Below are 15880 nucleotides of genomic sequence, written 5' to 3'. Positions count from 1 at the left end.
CTACCGCCTTTTTTTTTTAACATTTATTTATTTTTGAGACAGAGAGCATGAACAGGGCAGGGTCAGAGAAAGAGGGAGACACAGAATCCGAAACAGGCTCCAGGCACTGAGCTGTGAGCACAGAGCCCGACGCGGGGCTCGAACCCACGGACCGCGAGATCATGACCTGAGCCCAAGTCGGACGCTCAACCGACTGAGCCACCCAGGCGCCCCTCAGCTACCACTTTTTAAAAACGTTTGTGTATTGTGCAAAACGTACATAAGATAAAATTTACCATCAACCGTTTTCAAACCCACCGTTCGGTGCCATTAAGCACATTCACATTCCTGTACAACCATCACCACTCTCTCTCTCCAGAGCTTTTTCGAACGGAGACTGTCCCCCCTCCTCCACTCTCTGGCAACTTCTGTTCCACTTTGTGTCTCTGTGAATTTGCCTGTTGTAGGTATTTCACGTAAGTGGGATCGTTCAGTATTTGTGCTCTCGTATCTGACTTCTTTAACTTCGCATAATTTTTCAGTTGCTCCACGCTGTGCCGTGTTATCAGGATTTCATTTGGCAACCTGCGCGACTTCCATTTGCGCTCTATCGATCTGTACGTGTTTGCTTTCTCTCTTGTAAACAGACCGAAGCCTTTTCCACCTGCATTTGATCTGTCCTTGCCAATGAACTGATCCACTTTCCTAGGATCGGGGAAAGTGGACGGCTGTCCCCCACAGAGTCTGGCGGCCTGCCTTGGAATGACAAGAACTTGATTCATGGCGGTAGGTGACCATGTACAGTTTCAACGAGAAGAAACAGTCTGGTCTGGCCGACCAGAGACACTGGGTCCTGGCAATTGAAAAGACGAGCAGATTACTTTGCTTCTTGGACCTCAGTTTCCCCTTCTGGAAAACAGGGCTAATTCCTGTCTCAGCTCCTTCAGCACAAAAACAAGGCGTTATATTTATAGAAAAGCAGGCAGGCATGGGGCCAATTATGCCACTTTGACAAATCGGCCCCCACCCCCGCAGCCCTGCCCAGGTGGCGTGCAATTCCCCGATGCCTGGTGGGGGCTCAACAGGGGGATCGAAAACTACCTGAACGTGTTCTCACCCTTCCCCCCCCCTTCCTCGTTCAGCTGGGAAGCTACCCTTCTCTGGGTTCCACATATTTCCCTTTGTTCCAGGAGAAAAAGACGGCTAAGCAGGTTTCAATGTTCCTCTTCCCCGAGGGGAAAGTTTAGAGAATCTCTGGGGTTGTCAGCTGGGCGACATTCCTCTCCCTGCCTGTCTGTCTTAACCCACACGGACAAGCAGGGAGGCGAGGCAAGACAACAAAGGCGGAACAGTGGGTGAAGGACATCTGGCACGAAAGGCTGGCAGGAGGCTGACAGACTTTCAATTACGTGGACCGGCTCCCACTGGGTGCAAAGTTTGGGGAACGAGTGCCCGGGCTTCCCACGCACTGCAGCTCCCACTGGAAGGGGAAGGAGGGGGCAGGGCACGCTCACCAAGGGATCTTTCGTTCACTTATTCACTCACTCAACAAATATTTGGCCTTTTCAGATCTGTAAGTTGACATGTTTTCATCCGTTCTGGATAATTCCCAGTCATTATCTCTTAAAAAGATTCCTCGCCCATCCTCTCTCGCCTGTCTCTGAAACTCCAAATGGATAACAAAACCTCTCACAGAATCTGCACATCCTCTCGTTTTCTCTCTTTGGTATTTCTTTTTTTTGGGGGGGGGGTGTCTCTGTTTTGCATTCTGGATCATTTCTTCTGATACCTCATTAATTCTGCTATGTCCTATCTCCTATCAAATACAACTGAATTTATTTTTTTTTTAATATTTCTACTTCTTTAAAAAAATTTCTTAATGTTTATTTACTTTTGAGAGAGAAGTCTGTCGGTGGTGGTGTCTGGGTAAATGTGTAGCAATGGGGGAGAAAAAAAAGCCCTGATCTGTTGCACTGAATGCTTTCCATGATAAATACTCACACCATGGTCGATTTCAAGCAGCCGGTGTGAAGTCATGATTGTGAAGTGTGGGAGACACGACGACCCTAACCGACCCTCACAAGGCTACACGCTTGTAGAGCTCTCACACATTTCTTTTTTAATTTTTTAAAATATTTATTTTTGAGCCAGAGCACGTTTGGGGGAGGGGCAGAGAGCGAAAAGGAGACACAGAATCCGAAGCAGCTCCAGGCTCTGAGCTGTCAGCACAGAGCCAGATGCAGGGGTCAAACACACGAGCAGTGAGATCATGACCTGAGCCCAAGTCGGACGCTTAACTGACGGAGCCACCCAGGCGCCCCATCTCACACATTTCTAGTTTGGTTCCTGTTTGTCTTGGTGGCTCCCTCTACAAGGCCACTTGCACTGAAGTCTGAGTGCATGGGGTGGCCTAGGGCCTCGAGCAAGAAAGCCTTTTTTCTTAATGTTTATTTGAGAGTGGGAGAGAGAGGGAGAGCACGGGAGCAGGAGTGAGCAGGAGCAGGGGAGGGGCAGTGAGAGAGGGAGACAGAAAATCCCAAGCAGGCTCTGCTGTCGGCGTAGAGCCCGATGCAGGGCTCGAACCCACGAACCATGAGATCATGACCTGAGCTGAAATCAAGCGTCAGACACTGAGGCACCCAGGCAGGTGAGCCCTGATAGGGCTCAGGGTTTCCCCCAGGATTTACCTGGATCCCTCAGGGGAGGTGACATTTGAGCTGACAGAGGCCTGAATGAGGAGGGAGCCAGCCAGGAAGGGACTGGGGGGAAGGGGATGCCGACAGAGGGAAGGGCCTCACACAGGCCCAGAGGTGGGGACAAAGTTGGCACTTTGAGGAAAGAAAGGGGCCAGCGTGGCTGGAATGGAATGTGGAGTGGTGAGTACAGGTGGTGACAGAGGTGAGGCTGGGGCAGGGCAGGGCCAGGCCACCCAGGGCGGAGCCGGGGGTGGGGGTGGGCTTTATTCCAAGAACAGGAGACCTCTTCCCAGGGTTTGAGCCTGAGGAGTAAGGACTAAGAGGCTAGATTGAGTTTTAATGATCTCGATGACTCCCATTCCTTAGTGTGGGCTGTGCTTAGCGACTTCCTTCCAAAGAGCACAGTGTGGGGACGCCTGGCTGGCTCAGTCTGTTGGTAAAGCGTGCAACTCTTGATCTCAGGGTTGTGGGTTCAAGCCCACACTGGGTGTAGAGATTACTTAAAAATAAAATCTTCAGGGGCGCCTGGGTGGCGCAGTCGGTTAAGCGTCCGACTTCAGCCCGGTCACGATCTTGCGGTCCGTGAGTTCGAGCCCCGCATCAGGCTCTGGGCTGATGGCTCAGAGCCTGGAGCCTGTTTCCGATTCTGTGTCTCCCTCTCTCTCTGCCCCTCCCCCGTTCATGCTCTGTCTCTCTCGGTCCCAAAAATAAATTAAAAACGTTGAAAAAAAAATTAAAAAAAATAAAATAAAATAAAATCTTCAAAAAAACAAAACAAAGAGGGATGCCTGGGTGGCTCAGTTGGTTGAACGTCCGACTTCAGCTCAGGTCACGATCTCACAGTTCGTGAATTCGAGCCCCACGTCGGGCTGTGTGCTGACAGCTCAGAGCCTGGAGCTGCTTCGGATTCTGTGTCTCCCTCGCCCTCTGACCCTCCCCCACTCCCCCCCTCAAAAATAAATAAACATTAAAAAAATTAAAAATAAATGAAAATAAAAAACAAAGAGCACGGTATGGAAAAGGGGGAAAAGAGTCCCTTCCCAGCAGAGAAACCTGACAAACGCAATCTCTGCAGGTGATCAAGGTTAACATCAGTGGTGATCAGTCATGTTTGGTGGAGACCTGAGATCTGATGACAGTGCCGCGTCGCCCCTGTGTCTTCCTCTTCAAACCCATAATCACAGTCCAGCCATGGGAAGAACCTCAGACAAATCTCAAGAGAGGACAATCTACAAAGTCTGTGACAGGTCACCAAACACAAGGAAAGACTGAGAAACTGTCACAGCCCGGAAGAGCCTAAGGAGACGTGAGGACTGTATACACCATGGCGCCCTGCACAGGATCCGGGATGGAAGAAAGACATTTAAGAAAGCTAAAGAAATTAGAGGGGCACCTGGGTGGCTCAGCCAGTTAAGCGTCTGATTTCAGCTCAGGTCATGATCTCATGGCTCGTGAGTTTGAGCCCCGAGTCGGGCTCTGTGCTGACAGCTCGGAGCCTGGAGCCTGCTTTGGATTCTGTGTCTCCCTCTCTGCCCCTCCCCTGCTCATACTCTGTCTCTGTCCTCTGTCTCAGTCTCTGTCTCTCTCTCTCTCTCAAAAATAAAGAACATTCAAATTAAAAAAATAAAAAAAAAAAACTAAACAAATCTAAATAAAGTATGGACTTCAGTTAGTCATAATGTATCAATATGGGTTCATTAACTGGGGCCAATGGACCATACTAATGTAGGATATTAATAATGGGAAACTGGTGAGCGGGTTATGGGAATTCTCCATACTACTGTTGCACTTTTTCTGTAAAACCTAAAACTGTTCTAAAAAAATAAAGTCTGTTTATAAAAAGGTTAGATCTGGCTGGTGACTGCGGGGAGAATGGGGTTGTAAGGGGTGAGGCAACGTGGGAGCCGGAAATTGATATTTTTGCAGCCCACAGGTGAGATGTGGCTTCGGTCTCGGTGGGAGACGGAGGAGGAGAATTCGACTCAGGGGGCCGAGCTGACGGTCTGGCAGGCCTCCCCAAGAGCTGAATTGTAGGGGACAGAGAAAGGGAAGAGTCGGGTATGTGATGCCCAGAGTTTGAGCCAGTGGCAGAGGGTGTCATGAACTAAGATGGAGTTGACTGTGAGGAAAACGGGTTTGGGAGGAAAGCCTGAGGCTGCATTTCCACCATGATGAGTCTGAGGGGCCCCTGGGACATGGGAGAGGAGACATGAGTGGACGGGGAGATAGAGGAGTTCGTCCGGTGGTGAGGGTTAGAGCACCTACTGTGAGCAAGGAACACACCTACTGTGTGGGGGATCCAGGTGTGAAAGGGCTTTAAGAAGCTTCCAGTATGTTCAAAGAGCAAGCAAAATGCCAGGGAAGGCTTGACCGGCCGACTCGGTGAGAACGGAGGAGACCAGTTGGGGTGGTGGGCAACCAGGAGATGGCCCAAAGGCGGTAGGGAAAAACGGATGTCAGCCATCTTCCTGCTCTGGAAAAGCCCGTCCTTGACCGGAGTCAGCACACATCAGGCCTGGCTTCAGGCCCGTCTCCCTTTTGGAAAAAGCCTTCCCTTTCTCTAGGCCGATGTCCAGAATAGCCAGATAATTGAGGGTCAGAGGTCAGGGAACTCACATCTGGCAGCAGACCAGGCCTGTCAACTGCAGGGCTTACGTAGCTGCCAAGAGTCATGGGGGGCGGGGGTGGGGGTGAGTCACAGAGTCTCTAATCGTCTCTGGGCGTATGCTGTATTGATCTGGGGCCAGGAAAGGTGAAGGGCGTCTATTGTGTATCCACCTAAAGCAGCCCCAGGGCCTTAGCTGACCACCAGCTTTGATTTTTGTGTTTGTCGCAGGTAGAGCAGAAAATTCTACACGGCCCTGGCCCCTTCGGTTATAAGTAATGGCAGGATGTCCTGAGTAAGGGTCATCTCCAAGGCGAGAGAGTGGGCTGAGCCCAGGCCTGGCTGCCCGGGGTGGGGAGGTGGGGTGCCTGCTGCCTCTCTTGGGCCCCATCCAGTCCAGTATGTTCTCCACACAGAGCCAGAAGGATCAGTCACGCCCTGATCAAAACCTTCCAGCACTCTCCGTCTTTGCAGAGTAGGTCAACCACCTCCCAGAAGCCTCAGGATCCAGCCTTGAGCTTCCTCCCTTTACCTTCTCCACGCTTCCCTCTCACTCCTCATTTCCTGCTCCCCCAGTTCTTCCTGCCTTGTGGTCTTTAAACTTGCCATTCCTGGGGTGCCTGGGTGACTCGGTCGGTTGAGCTTCGGAGCTCAGCTCGGGTCATGATCTCGAGGTTCAGGAGTTCGAGCCCACGTTGGGCTCTGTGCTCAGCGCCTAGAACCTGCTTTGGATTCTGGGTCCCCCTCTCCCTCTGCCCCTCCCCTGCTTGTGCTCTGTCTCTGTCTCTCTCTCAAGAATAAACATTAAAAAAAATTTAAACTTGCCATTCCTTATTCCTTTGCCCAGATCAATCTTTTCCTGCCCCCCCCCCACCTTTTTTTTAGTAAGGTGAAATTCATATAACATGCAATTAATGCATGTACATTTTCAAGTGTGCAAGTTCATTGGTATTAGTGTATTCACAGTGCTATGCAACCACTAGGTCTCGGATGCTTCAAAACTTTCTCATCAACCAAGAAGGACACCTCATACCCAGTCACTCCCCATTGCCCCCACCTCTGTGCCCTGGTAACCTCTAACCTGCTTTCTGAACATAGATTTGCCTCTTCTGAATACGCCACACAGAAGGAATCCTACAGGGGTGCCTGGCTGGCTCAGTCGGTTAAACGTCCGGCTCTTGGTTTCGGCTCAGGTCATGATCTCGTGGTTTGTGAGTTCGAGCCCCACGTCAGGCTCCTTGCTGACAGTGCGGAGCCTGCTTGACATTCTCTCTTTCCCTTGCTCTCAGTCCCTCCCCCGCTCTCTCTCTCTCTCTCTCTTCCCCTCTCTCTCTCAAAAATAAAGAAACTTAAAAAGAAGAAGAAGGAATCCTACACTAGGTGGCTTTTGTGACTGGCTGCTTCCATTGCATGACGTTTCAGAGGCTCATGTACTTTCTAGCAGGTGCAGAATGTGGTTCCCTTTTATGGTGGAATCATATTCCACCGTATGCATTTACCACCATTTGTTTACCCGTTCGTTGGTTTACGCACAATCGGGCTGTTTCCACCTTTTGGCTTTTGTGAAGAGAACTTTTATGTACAAGTTTCTGGGTGGACATGTCTCCACTTCTTGTGGGTCTCTACCTAGGAGTGGAATTGCTGGGTCGTAGGGTTACTCCACGTTCAACGTACTGAGGACTCACCGGACTGTTGTCGGCTCATTCTTTCCCTCAGATACCCGCGGCTGGCCCCTCGCCTCACTCAGCTCAGATGTCCCGTCCTCAGACGACCCTGACTCAAACAACAACACCCTCCCCCAAATCACCCTCTTGTCTTTTCACTCTTTGGGTTCGTGATCCGTGAGAACGTAGGCGACCGCATACCTCTTAGGTTCCGTGGGGACCCACTGCCTAGCACAGTGACTGGTACACGGTAGGCACTTGATACATAATAATCATTGCTGAATGACTGGTCTCAGGTTGTCAAAGGTAAGGAACTGCAACACTGTGAGGCCTGTCTTTGTCATCAGAGGTTGCCGTTGGGTCCGCCCAGGAGTGACTCAGCTGTTTAAATGGACGACTTCCTCTTGCCCTGAGGAAGGGACAAAAACCAGTGGAAGGAAATACTGGTTATGCTGTTTCTTCATCCTTCCCTGTTAGTGACTCAGCACAGACATCTCTCCAGCATTTCCCAGTCCTTGCGCTGGAACAAGTTACTCTTAGTGACTTATTGCAAAGGTTAAAAAAAAAAAAAAAAAAAGCCACAAAGATGGAAAAGAGTTTGGGTGGGGAATTGGCTACACGAACAAGGCTGTGGTCAGCCTGGTATGCTGGTTAAGGGCTCCAGCTTGGGGTTCAGGTGTTCAGGCTGCCTGGGTCAGGTCCCAGCTTTGTCACTTAGCTCTATGATTTGTTGTAGATTACTTAATCTCATTTTTCTTGTTTGGAAAAACACGGTTAATAGTACCAGATCCCTCAGAGGCTTGTTGTGAGGAGTAAAAGAATTAGCATCATGCAAAGTGCTTGGTCCAGCATTGGTGTATTGAAATGTTACCAACCGGGGTGCCTGGGTGGCTCAGTTGGTCAAGTGTCCGACTTCTGCTCAGGTCAGGATCTTGTGGTCCATGAGTTCAAGCCCCGTGTTGGGCTCCGTGCTGACACCTCAGAGCCTGGAGCCTGTTTCAGATTCTGTGTCTCCCTCTCTCTCTCTGCCCTTCCCCCACTCATGCTCTGTCTCTCAAAAATGAATAAACACTAAAAAAAAAAAAATTAGAAAAAAAAAGGTATATGGGTATTAAAAAAAAAAAAAGCAACGTTATCTACTGGAATAGTCGCTGCCCTCCCAGGATCATCTGCCCCATCTTGGTGCTGATATCTACAGGCTGGCCATTCAGATGAAAGGAGATAATAGTGTTTTTAAAAAGTTACAGGAGGGGAGCCTGACTGGCTCAGTCGGAAGAGCATGGGACTCTTGATCTCGGGGGTTGTGGGTTTGAGCCCCACGTTGGGTGTAGAGATGACTTAAAACCTTAAAAAAAAAAAAGAAAGAAATGTGCATGGAACAATGTAACACACGTGCCCAACACTCAGAACTGACCATTGTTAATGTTTTCTTCTATTTGCTTTGAATTTACTTTTATTCTTAACAAAAGGGCAAAGCACTGCATATATTGTTCTCCCTCTGTCTCTAATCACCAGAGACAAACTCTAACACGAATGCAGTGTAAAGGCTCTCAGCCTATTTATTTATTTATTTTCATGTTTATTTGAGTGAATGAGGGAGGGGCCGAGAGAGGGGGAGACCCAGAATCGGAAGCAGGCTCCAGGCTCCGAGCTGGCAGCACAGAGCCCGACGCGGGGCTCGAACCCACGAACCGTGAGATCATGCTCTGAGCTGAAGTCGGCTGCTCGATCGATGAGCCGCCCAGGTGCCCCTATTTATTTATTTTTAAGATTTTATTTAAGTAATCTCTACACCCAGTGTGGAGCTCAAACTTACAACCCCAAGATCAAGAGTCACAAGCTCCACCGACTGAGTCAGCCAGGCTCGCTTCAGCCTATTTTTTTAAACTTTACACACGTGGGGAGGGGTGGGGGGAGGGGGGTACAGGTGATGGGGATTTAGGAGCTCTTGTCATGATGAGCACTGGGTGATGTATGGACTTGTTGAATCACTATATTCTACACCTGAAACTAATGTAACACTATGTTAACTAATTGGAATTAAAATAAACACTTAGTAAACTTTACACACGTATTTATATATGCAAAAAATATCGTTGGTACTGCTTGTTGTGTATTAATTAACAGAAATAAATTAACTATACCTAATATGTTATCCCGCAGTGTGCTTTGTGGCTTGTTTTTATGGTTTTGAGACCTATCCAAGTTAACACGCATAGATCCAATTTATGCCTATTCCTCCCACATAATAGTCCACCATATGTCCTACAGCACACTTTTTTCAACCAAATTAAAGACATGGAAGTTGTTTCTAGTATTTGCAAATGCAAACCAGGCTGCCGCAAGCATCCTTGGGCGGATTGCTCCAAAGCCATGTTTTTCAAACTGCCGGAGGCATTAGTGGGTCACAAAATCCCTTTTTTCCCTTAAGTGACGTAGGACAGAATAGTTTGTAATAAGTATTTCAATATCCTTTGGTGAAGCTTTTGTTTTGTGTTTGCATGTGTGTGTGTGTGTGTGTGTGTGTGTACTTGATAGGGAGGTAAAGTGTTTTTCTTACCGGGGATCACAGTGAAAACAAGGTTTCAAAAACATTCCTCCCCCAGCAATTCTACCCAAGAGAATTGAAAATGTATGTCCAGGGGCGCCTGGGTGGCTCAGTTGGTTGAGCATACGACTCTTGATTTCTGCTCAGGTCGTGAGCTTGTGGTTCATGGGATCGAGCCCCGCGTCGGGCTCTGTGCTGACAGCTTGGAGTGTGCTTAGGGTTCTCTCTCCCTCTCTGCCCCCTCCCCTGCCTGTGTGCTCTCTCTTTCTGTCTCAACATAAATAAACTCGAAAAAAACAACAACAGAAAATGTATGTCCACGTGAAAACATGGCGTCCACAAGTGTTCACAGCAGCCAAAAGGTGGAAACAACCCCCATGTTCAGCCACACATGAATGGACAACCAAAATGCGGTGCTTCTGGACAATCGAATATGACTCCACCACAACAAAGAAGGTACTGACTGATACACGTTCCAACGTAGAGGAGCCTTGAAAACACGATGAAGAGCGAAAGAGGCCAGACACCAAAGGCCACGTATTGTACGATCCCGTTTAAGTGCCGCAACAGGCAAATCCGTAGAGACGGAAAGCAGATTAGTGGTTGCCAGGGGCTGGCGGAGAGGGGACGTGGGGAGAGCCTGCTTAATGGATATGGATTTCCTTTTGGAGTGATGAGAACGTTCTGGAACTAGATAGCGATGATAGTTTCACAACATTATGAATTTACAAAAAGCCACTGAATTCTATGCTTTAAAAAATGGCTTAAGGGGCACCTGGGTGGCTCGGTCGGTTAAGCGTCCGGCTCTGGACTTTGACTCAGGTCGTGATCTCACGATTTCGTGGGCTTGAGCCCTGCATGGGGCTCTGCACTGACAATGTGGAGTCTGCTTGGGATTCTCTCTCTCTCCCTCCCTCCCTCCCGCCTCTCTCTCTGCCCCTCCCCCACTCATGTGCTCTGTTTGTCTCTCTCAAAATAAATAAACTTAAAGGTTTCAATGATGAGTTTTATGTTCTGTGAATTTTACCTCAATTAAAAGTGTTTAGGGGCGCCTGGGTGGCTCAGTGGGTTAAATGTCGACTTCAGCTCAGGTCACATCTCACGGTTCGTGGGTTCGAGTCCCACATCAAGCTCACTGCTGTCAGCTCAGAGCCTGCTTTGGATCCTCTGTCTCCCTCTCTCTCTCTCTCTCTCTCTCTCTCTCTGCCCCTCCCCTGCTCATGCTCTCTCTCAAAAATAAATAAACATTTAAAAAAAATGCTTAAAGCCACTCCTCTAAACTAAGGGCAGAATTGTGGGCTAGCACAGTTTGCTCATTTCACCTTTTTTACTACACGTGGGAAATTGCCCTCCAAAGTTGTTGTCCTGAGCTGTAGTCAGTGAATGAGAACTTCTACCCGACAACCCCCCCCCCCACACACACACTTGGTACCCAAGAGAAAAATAGCCAAGAGAATAACTCAGGCATTAACTGGGTATAAACCAGAGGTGACGATCTAGAGTCCCAATGACTTGCTTTGTTTGGCCAGTTTGTATTTTTAAAGTTTGAAGCAGGTGCCCATAGCTAAAATCCGGGGATCACGGACTGGGACTCAGCCCCACACAGCACATATTTCCTTGTAGTGACCCTTAGCGGAGCTGAGCAGCCCGTGCCCCCTTCAAAGGAGTGGGCTCTCTCACTCACTGCGGCCTCCACGTTACCTGACGTCTTACAGCCGGTCCCTGTACTCGCTTGTGTTCCCCTGTGGCCCAGGGACTCTTTGAGCGCACTCACGCCTGGTATAAAGTTCAGAGCACTATATGGGTGTGAATGGGGCTCACTCTCACAGCTGAGCATCTTTGTGCAGGTCACAACCTGCACAACTGTTCCAGGCGGCCCTGGTGAAGAGGACAGATGGAATTCTGAGCCCCTTGGTTATGGAAGTTTGCTGAGATAGGGGAGGTCTCAGACTTGGGGAGAAAAACAGATTTGGGAACTGAAGAGAAAGGTGGGGCCAGAGCCCTGGCATTGCCATTGGGCAACGGATAGAAGAACATACCGTCCATCGTTCCTACTATCCAGGTGAGGCCGCTCAGCCCCGAGGAGCTCACCTTCGGCGTCCTCTCCAGCTGTAGCTGATGAACACCATCTTGAGGTGCTGGGTTTCTGTGTCTGGCACTTTCAGCTCTGACTGTGACCCCAAATCGGATTAACAGCCCCCTCCCGACACGTACGCTCGGGATCAGAGTCTGCCGAGACCAGCCATTTGGAAGAGCCCATCTGCCGCCTGCTGCACTAATTCGGCTTCAGGGACCAGCTTGGAAGAGAGAGGGGGCAGGAGGAGGGGAGGTGCGATCTGCGGCAGGGGCCCGAGAGGTGAGAAATACACGGCTTAATAAAAAAAAAAAAAAAAAAAAAAAAAAAAAAAAAAAAAAAAAAGCGCCCTCCTCCAGACGCCAGAGATGCCAGAGATGCAGCTGTGGAGAGAGGCTTCCCCGACCCCCGCCTCCAGCTGGGACCACTTCCCAAGACGAGCTGCAGAATCTGCAGGGGCTGGTGCGGAAGGAAAACGCAGGGCCGCCTGTTCCAAAATTTCAACACAGGATGCACGCCCATGTGAGGCCGGCCCTGCCTCTGTCTTCCTCCCGCCCCTGGGTCCTTACACCAGGATTAAACCTGCTCTGGGGCCCCACAGCCCCTGTGCCCGTGTCCCTTGCGTCCCATCCTTTATTTCCTCGCCTGCCTGTGTCCCCAGCAGACCGTGCATTCCCTGAGGGCCTGACCGCAATGATTTTCCCTGATGGCCCGGCACAGTCCCTGGGGCAGAAGAACGCAGCCGTATTTGCTCAATCGCAAAAGAGAAAAAGTCCACTTCAAAAACCATGGCTCTCCACTTTAGATCCACCAGCTCGACTGTAATTTAAAATGTAAATAAACGGGGGCACCTGGGTGGTTCAGTCCGTTAAGCCTCCGACTTCGGCTCAGGGCGTGATCCTGCTGATTGTGGGTTCGAGCCCCGCGTCGGGCTCTGTGCTGACCGCTCGGAGCCTGGAACCTGCTTCAGACTCTGTGTCTCCCTCTCTCTCTGACCCTCCCCTGCTCACGCGCGCGCTCTCTCTCAAAAATAAATAAACCATTAAAAATTTTTTAAAAAATAAAATGTAGGGGCGCCTGGGTGGCGCAGTCGGTTAAGCGTCCGACTTCAGCCAGGTCACGATCTCGCGGTCCGTGAGTTCGAGCCCCGCATCAGGCTCTGGGCTGATGGCTCGGAGCCTGGAGCCTGTTTCCGACTCTGTGTCTCCCTCTCTCTCTGCCCCTCCCCTGTTCATGCTCTGTCTCTCTCTGTCCCAAAAATAAATAAATGTTGAAAAAAAATTTTTTTAAATAAAAAATAAAAAATAAAATGTAAATAAATAAAGGCAGAAAATAGCAAGTGTTGGTGAGGACGTGGACAAACTGGAACCCTAATACTTTGCTGGTAGGAAGGTACGATGGTGCAGCCACTGTGGAAGCAGTTTGGTAGGTAGTTCCTCAAGTTAAGCGGAGAGTGGCCATGTGACCCAGCAATTCTGGTCCTAGGCGTATACCCAAGAGATTATGTCCACACAAAAACATGAATGTTCACAGCAGCACTATTCAGCACGGCCCAAAGGCAGAGACAACCCAAGTGCCCATGAATGGATGAAGGGATTAGCAAAACGTGGTCCATCCACACACTGGAATAGGATTCAGCCGTAAAAAGGAATGAGATGCTGACACCTGCCACGCTATGGGTGACCCTCGGAGACATGATGCTGAGTGAAGGAAGACAGACACAAAAGGCCACATAAAGGTATGGTTCCACCGATACGAAATGTCCCAAAGAGGCGAATCTAGAGACAGAAAGCGGACTGGTGGGTGCCAGGGGCTGGGGGGAGGGGCGAACAGGGAGGGACTATGAATGGGATGGGGTTTTTTTGGAGGGAAAGGATGAAAATGTCCTGGAACTAGGAGATGCTGACGGTTGCACCACATTGTGAAGGCACTAAATGTTATTAATGGTAAATTTTATGTTAGGTGTGTTTTACTACAATAAAAACAACTCAAAAACTATCTTTAAATGCAATGCGGTGCTCTGAATTGGATCCTGGAACAGAAAAAAAAAACAAAACCAAAAACCCACACGAGCGGAAAATTGGTGAAAAGGAAAAAAAAAAGCTTGGAGTTTCACTGACAGTGATGCGTCAGTGCTGTTTTCTTAGTTAGGACAAGTTATCGCCACGATTGCACGAGACGATAATGTGAGAGGAAGCTGGCTGAGGGCTTCTATTTCAATGCAACCTTTCTGAAATGCTAAAATTATCCCACAACAAAATATTTATTTAAAAAATCGTATCTGCCACGGCACCCGAGTGGCTCGGTTGGTTGAGTGCCCGACGCTTGGTTTTGACCTAGGTCGTCATCTCACGGTTCGTGAGACCAAGCCCCACCCCTCGATCTGCTCTGACAGTGTGGAGGCTGCTTGGGATTCTCTCTCTGTCCCTCTCTCTTTACCCCTCCCCAGCTCGTTCTCTCTCTTTCTCAAAACAAATACACATTTAAAAAAAAAATGAAGGGGCGCCTGGGTGGCGCAGTCGGTTAAGCGTCCGACTTCAGCCAGGTCACGATCTCGCGGTCCGTGAGTTCGAGCCCCGCGTCGGGCTCTGGGCTGATGGCTCGGAGCCTGGAGCCTGTTTCCGACTCTGTGTCTCCCTCTCTCTCTGCCCCTCCCCCGTTCGTGCTCTGTCTCTCTCTGTCCCAAAAATAAATAAACGTTGAAAAAAAATAAAAAAAAAAAGAAATAAAAAATCATATCTGCCTTCTAGAAAACAGCTAGATTGGTCTCTGGAAGGTTCTTTTGTCTGCCTAGGGCCTGCTTTTGGGTTTAGGTTTGCCAACCAGGGAACCAGAGCATGGGAAAGCAGGAGGCATCTGGGGTTCCCAGCCTGGGGATTTTGAGGGGGGAGGTGAGGCAATGAGGCAAAGAGATGGGCGGCGGGGAGGGGGCAAGAGAGGAGCCTGGGCTGGAATGGGGCTGGGCTGGGGGCCCCCCATGGCAGGGGAAATCTCCTTGATGGGGAAGCTCCAAGGACTTTGGAGAACAAGAATGTCCAGCAGAGAGGATGCAAACTGGTGACCCACACAGGTTGAAGACTGACTCGAGATGTGTCTATTGGCCCTGGGTTTTGTAAAAATAATTTGAGCCAATCTACAAAAAACCATCAATCCTACACTAAAACTGGAATCTCCAGCTTCTCTGAAAATATCTGCAGATCTGCTGACTCAAGGCCACCTTCCTGCATGGCCTCAAGAGGCCGAGGCCAAGTCCCAGCCATCGCCGTTAAATGAGATACAAAGCCTCGGTTGCCATTTATTCTCAGGCTTGCACCATATTCCATTTTTAATGGAACAGAAAGATTTCCCTGCGCCGTGTCAAAGGTGGAAAAGCAGAAAAGAAACCAAGAGCGTTGACTGATTTTTCTGACACCTGGCTGCTTTCGCACACTTACGATACCTACCCGGTTCCTGGAGGCACTTATGTTGGAGAACCAACATTTGATCTGTAGCATTTGGTGCAATGTCAATATGCTCTCCAACCCGCGCCCTTAAGTCTTTACTCTCACGGGCGTTCTGTGGTTGGGGTCAAACATACACACATACTTCTTGGGGGTGAATCCCAGCTCTACCCCTTACTAGCTGGTGGCCTTGAGCAAGTTGCTTAACCTCTCTGTATCTCAGTTTCCTTGAGCCCCTGAGGTGAAGCAGGAGACTCAGCTGGTCACGGCCTGGGTCAGCTTATTTGGCAAGAGAGTGGGTACATGGCTGACACAGAGCTGATACACGCAGCGTGACCGCCCCAGTAGTTACAATATCGAAATACTTCTCTACCAGTTTGGTAAATCGCCACTGCCCCAGCCCCCTCCCGGGAGCCCCAGACTCCCTTACAATCCTGCAAGTATGAATGACCCCCACGGACGTCTTCAGTCTCTTCTGACTGAGCTGTTAGGTAATATGTCTCAGCTCCGTGGGGCGGAGTGGGCGTGAGGTGCCCGGTCCCTGACGGGAAAGAACAGGTGGCATTTGCTGGGCCTCGGCTTTCCTGGGAGTCACAGAAGTCCCGCGGATTTAGAGGAGACGGGTCTCCGTTACCCTGCACAAGCCGCACGGAGATAGACAGACAGACAGACATGAATGTTTGTGCTGGAGATCCTGGGGACATGAAGAGGACAGAAGGGAGGCTCCCAGATCCTGGGGGGAGGCCCTGTACCACCCAGAGTCTCTCCCACAACTACACCGGGCAGGGCTGGGGGGAGAGCTGGGTTTGATGGAAAAACCTAACCAGGTGATGGGGCAGAGGGCCCAGGAAGAGGTCAGAGGTCAGGGGTCAGA

Source organism: Felis catus, chromosome D3 (genome assembly GCF_018350175.1).
Source record: "Felis catus isolate Fca126 chromosome D3, F.catus_Fca126_mat1.0, whole genome shotgun sequence".
Classification (NCBI taxonomy): domain Eukaryota; kingdom Metazoa; phylum Chordata; class Mammalia; order Carnivora; family Felidae; genus Felis; species Felis catus.
Note: the sequence above shows the minus strand (reverse complement) of the source record.